Source organism: Palaemon carinicauda, chromosome 12 (genome assembly GCF_036898095.1).
Source record: "Palaemon carinicauda isolate YSFRI2023 chromosome 12, ASM3689809v2, whole genome shotgun sequence".
NCBI classification, from domain to species: Eukaryota; Metazoa; Arthropoda; class Malacostraca; order Decapoda; family Palaemonidae; genus Palaemon; species Palaemon carinicauda.
In genome coordinates this window covers 26,273,608-26,274,081 of record NC_090736.1, presented here as the reverse complement: position 1 = coordinate 26,274,081, position 474 = coordinate 26,273,608, and positions in this window count along the sequence as shown.

The window sequence follows — 474 nt, the reverse complement described above, 5'->3', positions numbered from 1 at the left end:
GATCATATATCAAGATCGTTACTTTCGTCTGCAATTCCTTAAAAATTATGTTATGTTTTAGCGTAAGTATTTTCTCACAAACAATACAGATATTGCTAATCTCATCAAAAATAGGAATAGTTTTGTACCTACTCTTCTACTGCCAAACTATTTAACCTACAAACCTGGTTAAAAAAAAAAAAAACAGTATAATACAAGCTCTAAGTGTTTAAAAGGGAAAATACCCCAATAGGGAAAGCAAATGAATATAATACATATGAGAAGTAGGCCTAATAAATAAAAATATATAAACTACCTTAATATCAGTAGCAACGTTAAAATAGATCTTTCCTTTATAAACTATGAAGAGAACTTATGTCAACCTCTTCAACATAAAAAACATTTACTACAAGTTTGAACTTCTGAAGTTCCACTGATTCCACTGCCAGATTAGGAAGATCATTCCAGAATCTGATCAAAGCTGGAATAAAACTT